This window comes from Mytilus edulis, chromosome 11 (assembly GCF_963676685.1).
Source record: "Mytilus edulis chromosome 11, xbMytEdul2.2, whole genome shotgun sequence".
NCBI classification, from domain to species: Eukaryota; Metazoa; Mollusca; class Bivalvia; order Mytilida; family Mytilidae; genus Mytilus; species Mytilus edulis.
The window spans coordinates 30497144-30506078 of NC_092354.1; positions in this window are offsets into that span (position 1 = coordinate 30497144).

The window sequence follows — 8935 nt, forward strand, 5'->3', positions numbered from 1 at the left end:
CAATTAAGGTTCTCAAAAACGACATCAGACAAATTTATGCTAATAAATTACTTCTTTACGAACTGTGTCCCCATGATTGATTGACTGTTGGTTTCAAATATGGCAAATATTTCATGCATATTCAGGACGAGAACAAGTTCACAATAAATACAATAGGTAGGTTGATACAATATAGGCCATCTGGGATGATGGTCGGGGAAATTTGGACTGCCACTGGAAAATGAGGGTATATTGGATAGGGACAGAAATTAAGCCTTGCAAAAGGCCACCTACGGACCCCTAAAAGAGTTGTTGCAAGGGTGCTTAGCGTGAAAAGAGCGTGGCACTCTCTGTACACGAGGCATCGGTTTTAACGTCCCCCTTCTGACCGGACGTGACTGCAAACTTGATATATCCCGCTCAGCCTAACGGACGTCCCACTTCGGCAAGCGTTTTACTGCCGATCGGGAGAAGACCAAGTGACAATATTTATATACCCCAGTTATCCCCAAGATAAAATTGCCTTTATCGGTTTCAGCCGACATACAAATGTATTCCACTTTATGGTACATTTCTGTTTTATAGTAGCTGCAATGTAAGTATTCAACTCTTTTGACTTTTTCACAGCCACTTCTGCACCTTTATTACTAAATGATGTCCAGCAGGAGTTCATTTTGTATTTAAAACAGAACAAATACGGCATATCAGCTAATATCGGACGTTCACTTCCGGAATCAATACAGAGAACTGTGTTATATAAACTATATTGTAACATCATTTTAAGTGAGAAAAAAAAGATATCTATGAAATTGCTTGAAACAGCTGGCAATATTAATTTAAGGAGAACTCACTGTAGGGAATATGCTCGGGGAATGCATACATTTCAAAAATAAGTATTGGTCTAAATGTAGGCAATTAATATATAATATTCATAGAAAATATCAATTATTTGATATTCACATATTGAGCATGGACCATTTGTCGGCAGGGGAACAAAGATCTTTTGGAGTGCATGAGGGAGTGGTGATAAGGCATTATTCAGAACAGCACTTTGCTGTGACACTGCTTTAAGTTGCTAAGCAGAGCAGACAAGGTGATGTCGGGACTCCTACCACATTGATGGTTAGACACACCAGCATCACAGGTTTGAAAAGGTTCGGCAAGCTGTAAAAAAAGAAAATGTAAGAAACAGATGGGGACTTATATTTAATTGGTTGTCTGACAACTTTGCGCACGTGTAAGCTTGACATTAGAAGTATATTTTTCTGCCTTTAGAATTTAAAAATGAAAGATAATGAATGGATTTAAAAGCAAAAAATAACAACTTTCCTTGAATTCTGAGTCATATGGAACCCTTGTCCTTTTACAAAATGGGGGAGGGAATGCGCCACATTATGAACGGACATTGACTTATTCATGGATTAAGCAACAACAAAAGACTATGAACAGCTATAGATTTGCATTCATGGTACACACAAATAATGTTGAACTACCTTCAAACATGCAGGTGTCATATATTTGTCACAATAAGCGGTGTGTAAATGCTGAACATATATTGCTGGAATCTGAAGACCAAGAAATATGCCGTGTGATTTATCCTGTCCACTGTAAAACTCATCTGCCGTACTCTGATTGCATGCTCTCCATCCATGCCTTCTGAGAATGAATCCGCATCAAATATTAATATTCCATGTGGTGCGCACAGTACCTTTAGTGGATGTGTGGTTTTTTTTTGAGCTCAGAAGTGATCTTGTCCGATGAAATTTTAGCAGACATGAATGGATCTTGTCAGATGTAACTGAAATGTCATACGAATCGTTAAAAGTAATAAGGATTTTGAGTTATGCAGTTAAAAATGCAACTTGCAAGCACAAAATACAGGATGTAAACAAACTACACAACAGAGCAAGAGCATAATATACCGAGGCTAATATGACAAAATAAGGAGAAGAATTTCAAGATTTGTGACACAGAATCCCGCTTTGATTTCAAACATAGAAATAAAACAACTAAGAAATTAATGGGATGCGACTCAGTCTTACCTCTGCTTCCGGTTGATGAAAGGCAATAATAGACGAAATATTGACATGACAGGTCGATAATTATGGCCATATGTAAAAATGAATCATTAAAATCTTGGTAAATGAACTTCCAAGACAATATTTATCAGTTAAAAAGTAAGTTAATTCAGAATTATTATCGTAAAGTTTTGAAACGAAAATCAAAAAATGCCACAAAAGAAGAAACCGTTTAACGAAGTCAGTATCAATTTTAAAGAGGCCTGCACAGACCTTAGTGGTTAAATAGAACGCAGTGATGTTAAGGTTGTTCGCCACATGAAAAGATACACAATTCAAATTCAGTGTCCGGTAAATAAAAAGTTGTCTCCAATCATAGTATAATCGGTGTGTATAAAGACAATAGATGTAGATTTTGAAAAAAAATACAACTATTATTTGAGACCAAGGGAAAAGGTCACGTGACCACCCGAAAACGAAAGTAAAATACTTAAGAATTGAATGCTTCTTTTTGTAAATTTATTGGGGTGTAAAAGCGTTGACCGAAGTACATTTTGTACAAAAATGTGCGCACGGTCAACGCTTTTACAACCATATAAAGTTACAAAAAAAATCATTCAATACTTATAATTACATTTTTTAGCTAGGATAATGAAAACACGATTTTTATCAAGTTTTTATTTAATTCACCTGTGCACTTTATTGTGGGACCTCGTGTCATCATGATTGATAGTTTTATTGTGTAATGTAAATGCTAACGGAATAATACTTGCTGTGCAGTTAGCCAATCAGAATAATGTATTATAATGAAACATACATCTAATGAAATTATTGACAAATAAATCGTAGAAGAACATGGGCATGTGGATGTTTAAACCTAAAGTTTAAGACACCTTTGGGTAGCCTACGATCTAAAGTTCATTAAAATATCAGGGCAAAATGTTGTTTTTAAAGATAATGCATATAAAACCAACTTCAAAGTCAAATCATTTGACATTTTGTGCTTTTTCGGAGTTTCGGATGCATTTGTATCACTACTTATAATCTGTATTCTTTGCCACATGTTAGCGAAGTGTAATTTCAAATTCTCTTTCTGGGAAACCAAACAATATTGTCCTTAGTGGCCAATATGCCCTTGTTTACTCGTTTCTATTACCTTATCTTCAGAATTGCAGTTAAATGGTCGGTTTAAAAAACGCTGCATTGATTTTTAATGTTCCAAACGAGTTATTTTCTTTGTTAACGTTACCCCTTAATATATGTACAAAACGACCTATCTATATCGTTCATTATATCTGTTTTTATACTATTGAAGTTTAAAAAGTACGCACATAAATGGCTACGATGGGGTTATAAAGCTCCCTTACGAGATTCTTTATGGTTGTTTATGTTATAGATATGAAATCATAATCTTTCAGTCAGTTTAATTGAAGTCTGGAGCTGGCATGTCAGTTAACTGCTAGTAGTCTGTTGTTATTTATGTATTATTGTCATTTTGTTTATTTTCTTTGGTTACATCTTCTGACATCAGACTCGGACTTCTCTTGAACTGAATTTTAATGTGCGTATTGTTATACGTTTACTTTTCTACCTTGGTTAGAGGTATAGGGGGAGGGTTGAGATCTCACAACCATGTTTAACCCCGCCGCATTTTTGCGCCTGTCCCAAGTCAGGAGCCTCTGGCCTTTGTTAGTCTTGTATTATTTTAATTTTAGTTTCTGGTGTACAATTTGGAAATTAGTATGGCGTTCATTATCACTGAACTAGTATATATTTGTTTAGGGGCCAGCTGAAGGACGCCTCCGGGTGCGGGAATTTCTCGCTACATTGAAGACCTGTTGGTGACCTTCTGCTGTTGTTTTTTTTATTTGGTCGGGTTGTTGTCTCTTTGACACACTCCCCATTTCAATTCTCAATTTTATGACAAAATTATTCTAGGCAGAAGTTACAGGACATACAGTGACAATTTTTATTACGTCACACAGGTAAAGGAAAATAATTTTGTCATTTATAGTATGAGGAGGTGTAGCTTGCATTTTTTAAAAGTGTGTACTAGAAAGAAGGGACGAAAGATACCAGAAGAACAGTTAAAGTTTAACTCATAATTCGAAAAGAAATTTTATTTGTATTGTATTGTTAAATTGTCAATTTGAGTATAATTTATTTATGAAATGAACAACAAGTTGATCACTAAATAACTTGAAACTTATTTTGAGATGTGTTTATTTCATAATCAAGGACTTATATACGTCCCTGTTCATAATATATCCATGATGCTTGTTTAATTCAACGAATAGTCAGTTTTGATATTTTTTAACTGTTTATACTTAAATTGTATGGATCCATAGCACTAATTGGCGGTGTACTGTATCTCAATGCAACCTCCTGGTGTAACATTTGGTGCATCCAATCCATTTGATATTACCATTCGCATCCCCATCATGGTTACATTCCTGCACAACACAACAACCTCCAAAGAACCTGGATGTACAAAAGTCAAACATTTGTAAATTTCACATTAAAGTTTTGAAATAATAATCTCATAGAGAAATATTTATCTATTTGTTGAAAAGTATACTATTTAAGTATTTAAATCATCTTTGCAAGTAATGCTGTTTCGTTTTTCTCTCTCCATTATTTGCCCCAGGAAAAAAGAATTTCTGAATATAGATTGTTGAAGTTGATTGAATACTGTATTAAAAAACAAAGGAAGTTTTCATAAATTTAAAAAAAAAGAGACTTGCCTCTAACTTTCAGCAATGGCACAAACATGGTTCATTTCAACTGAAGTGGCATTAAACTTTACCCTCAAAACATTTAAAGTTTGTGGGCTATCCCCTTCTTTGCATGGACATGGGGGCAGGCAAATGTCATAACCATATCGCTTAATTTCAGAGTACTGCTGGATTTGCCTACCAAGTGCACCAGCCATTAACAAAATCTGTAAATGAGTATTCATTAAGGTGCCAAGGACTACACTACCAATAAATATTCGATTACTAGTATGTCAAAATATATGTCAACATGTAAAGCACTTTGTACATTAAGAGAAATACAGACTTTATATGCATCTTTGATTAGACCAGTAGTGAGGGATTGCAACTTTTATTTTCAACTAAATGGGATAACTCAATGCTGAGATTAAAACACTCAAAGATTTTGAATGACACTAAGATAATTACAGATTTTTTAAAATATTCTATAATAAAAACATAAATTACCACAGTCTAGGTTTAATTTTGCAGTTTCAATAACCTCAGATTTAATTGTATGCTCAACAATACTTCTCACTGTAGGCTGGTTGGCTGGTCTATTCTTAAATGTACTGTCAGTACACATACATTGGGTTGCCTCATCCTCTGTTTTCAGCTCATTATTATACTTTCAAAAAACGTGAATTAGATATTACATTGAGATTATTGAATCTACATTTTAAAATATTAGATAACTGTATGCCTAGCAGCTATATATATCTTACAAGTGAAAATACTATAAAAACAGATGAAATGCACTTTTAAAATATAATAGAACAACGACACAACACTTAAATGTATCACACACAGAAACGGACCAAGCTTCAAACAAAATCCCACGAGAATAACAAATATAACTTAAAACCAGTTTATCAAAAAGGATAGATTTATGCGTCCTTTTATAAGGAAGAATAGGAATAGCTTCAGCCTGAAAGTTGACATAGTCTGAAATGATTCACAATTTATAAATTCGGCGTCCGATCAGTGACCTTTCGTTTGACGAAATTAACCTGGAAAGAATGTCGACGGCTTGTCCTGGCTCACCACATATCGCAAAATCTATTCGTTAAGATGTATGACTGTCCCCTGCGGAAACTGTCTGGGAACGAAAATACGACCTTAGACCAGGAGCCGGAGGCTGTGGAGCATTTTGTCCATACCATATCGTAGTAGCTGCAGTACATGTCACCTGCATATCATCAGATCATGCACATGTAACAGCGTAGAAACTAGGAAAGAGGTATAGTAGCTAACAGATGTCTTTGTTTTAAGGAGTAACAGATGGAGAGCAGTTCAAACAAACATGGACATATCATTACCAGCATAGTGCCAGAATGTGTGTCCCACTTTACAGAGACAGGAATGAAAGATGTTCTGGACATGCTAAGATTCTTTCAGAGCAAGATGGTATATGGCAGTGATTTTGATATCCAGGATTAGTAATCCACAATTGAAGGTGAGACTTTATTCATTTTAGTTGATAGGTCAGACATATTATGCATATGCATTTCCTCCTCCAATCCTTGTTCCTCGGATATTACAAAAGATTCGAGAAGAAAAGACAGTTGTTCTTCTAATAGCACCAATGTGGCCAAGACATTCTTGGTTTCCTCAGATGTTGGATCTAATGATAGATATTTCAATAAAACTACCACTTCTGCCGAACTGCTTACTGGATTTTTGTGGGTAAAATCCTTGTTCATGAAATATTTACACTTACCTGCCTCACCCGCCCTCCTCCCCTCTCGAAGAATTTTTTAATATTGGGCTCGAGAAACTAAAGAGTTACTTAACTTCGTAAGGGAGATAACTGAGGTGTTACCGTATTTATATTAAAAAAACTCGACGAACGTATGGGGAAGTAGAGGGAAATTGCAATTAGTTAAGGAGGCAGGTAAGTGTAGATATTTCATGAACAAGGACTTTACTCACAAAAATCCTAGTTTACTATTGACAAACATCTTGTAAATTTGATAAAATTATATCTACTGTGTGTCTTTTCAAAATAGAATTTTTTTCGGAAATAATTCCTATCTGAAGTCAAACCTTATGTAAAAAGTATAACCGACCTCATGTTATGCAAAGTCGTAACTTATTTGTCATATACTTAAATCACAACGTCGTTACTTCCATTTTAAGCTTGAAAAACGTTTATTCTGCGTGGCGAAAATGACGCCATTAACAAGCAGCAAGACATCATTTATCACTTTTTCAAGATTTTAGTTACACCAGTAAGCGAGACACACGGTAGTTATTTTACAAGTAATAAACAGATACTTATCAAAAAGAGTAAATTTAGCTCTTTTAAGAAAAAACTCGGCCAGGCTGATTTAGCTTAATAGTCTTTCTATCTATCGTTACAAATGAAATTGTTGAAATTGTCTTCTGCACTTAAAAGGATCGAACTAAACTAAAGCATGTCTCTGCTTATACAATATAGCTAACCAGGCTTACTTTGTATCATAAGCCGACGTACCAGAGGTGGCGTTGCGAATGCAAAGCGTTGGGTCATCATTTTTACATGCCTAGTCACGAGAGGTGTTAAACTAGAAGTAGTAGAGGAAATGAGTTCCTCGTCGTTTATTAACGCCTTCAAACGTTTCATAGCTTTTCGAGAGGAAGTAAAACTAATTAGGTCTGACAGAGGTACTAATTTCGTCGGAGCTACTGACCAACTAGGTATTGATAGTTTCAATGCAGAAGATGCACAAATAAAAGAACATTTATATGATAATGGCATAGAGTGGCACTTCAATTCACCTCATTCATCTCACATGGGAGGTATATGGGAAAGAATGATAAAAACAACGCGATCAATCCTGGACTCGTTGTTATCAGAACTTCCTGGAAAAGAACTATCACATGAAGTGTTAGTAACATTGTTAGCGGAAGTGTCTGCAATGATTAACTCCAGTTTAATTTTATAGATATAACGTACATTGTGTCCTTGACAATAACAACATAATAGCCATTACATCACCACCAACCGCTGAATCCAATAAACAAAATATATCCGAGGAATGTAACGCGATATATACAGCCGTCCCGTGTTCACCAATTCAAATGGAACCAAAGCATGCTGATCATAATAATAGTGACGAATCATTCATGTCAGATCTTTTTTCTCCAAACGAGTCTACAAAATTACTACAGATTTGTAAAAGTAACACAGAATCAGGGAATATAAAAGACATTAAATGAATCAGAAGACAGAAGAATTTAAAACTGATATCGCCATCTAAGATATGGAAGATAATAATAGACCGCATTCCCATCCGTACGTAAAATGAAACATTTTGCATATATATTCTTCTAATTTATCATTATCAATTGGGAAACTATCTTTTCGGCAAAGAGAAGAGTACATGTTGTTTGTAACAGGGAAAGAGAGAGTGTATAAACAAAAATAGATTTTAATCTAATTTAATATCTTTAGTTCAAATTACATTTTTTCATTGTGTTGATACAAGGAATTCTTAAATATATTGAAAACCCATTATCTTTAAAAATGGCAAGTGTGTGTTTTCAACATCATTTTATTTTTTATATATATTCTCTTTTCTAAGAGAATAAAGATTCTTTTTAAACTAATTTTAATATCTTGCAATATGAAAATAAATATGAACTTTTCTTTCATGAGGTTTTGTACATTTTATTTATGGTGTTGTTAAATAATGTCTGAGTCCCAATTTGATAACGGTTGTGTCCCATGTTCTACCTATAAGTGTACACAGGATGTTAATTACACCTGAGGGTTTTTAATTTGACATGCTTTGTACCTTACCCGAGTTGTATACCTGTGTTCTTATGTTATAGGGACAAGTAACCATCATTTTTTTTGTATAATGGCTAGGAAATATAACATTTTGAAAATTATGATTGATTTAACCAGAAACATAAATATGCATCAATAGGCTAGGTAAACAGACAAAAAATCACAATTATAAACTGGTATTATTTAAATAGTATGTAAAATTCATTTCCTTTGATAAATTTAGAGCTGGTTCATTTTATACAAAAACACTTGCGGTAAGTGTTGTTTACAATATTATATTACTTTAATACTATTTCTTATTACAAATATTGTGATGTATTAGTGAAAACATTATTGAAGTTACTTTATATTATAAATTTATTGTTTCCCCCTCTATAATAAGCGATTAGGTTGCACATATGACACCATAT